This window comes from Doryrhamphus excisus, linkage group LG1, assembly GCF_037039965.1.
Source record: "Doryrhamphus excisus strain RoL-2023G ecotype Guam linkage group LG1, RoL_Dexc_Guam_v1.1, whole genome shotgun sequence".
In the NCBI taxonomy this organism is placed as follows: Eukaryota; Metazoa; Chordata; class Actinopteri; order Syngnathiformes; family Syngnathidae; genus Doryrhamphus; species Doryrhamphus excisus.
This window is the reverse complement of record NC_136357.1, coordinates 21,227,199-21,227,562: the sequence shown is the minus strand read 5'-3', so window position 1 is coordinate 21,227,562 and position 364 is coordinate 21,227,199.

Sequence of the window (364 nt, the reverse complement as noted above, 5' to 3'; positions counted from 1 at the left end):
CAATTTAGGAAGAGGATGTTTTATATATATATATGTATATATTATAAGTTATATTACAGCTATAAAGTCAAAATATTATGAGAATAAAGTCATGATTATGATCATCATAATTATTATTTATGAAGACAGTTAAACGGTTATAAATAAAAAACGACTATGATTTTACGAGAATTAAGTCAAAATATTAAGAGAAAGACATATTCTCGTAAAAATTATGGCTGTAATTCACAATAATAAAATCAAAATAGTATGAGAAAAAGTTGTATTCTAATGAGGAAAATGTCGCTTTTGATGAGGAAAAGTAATTTTAGTAGCATAAAGTTGAAACATAAATAAAAAAATAACATAATTTGAAAAAAGTCAT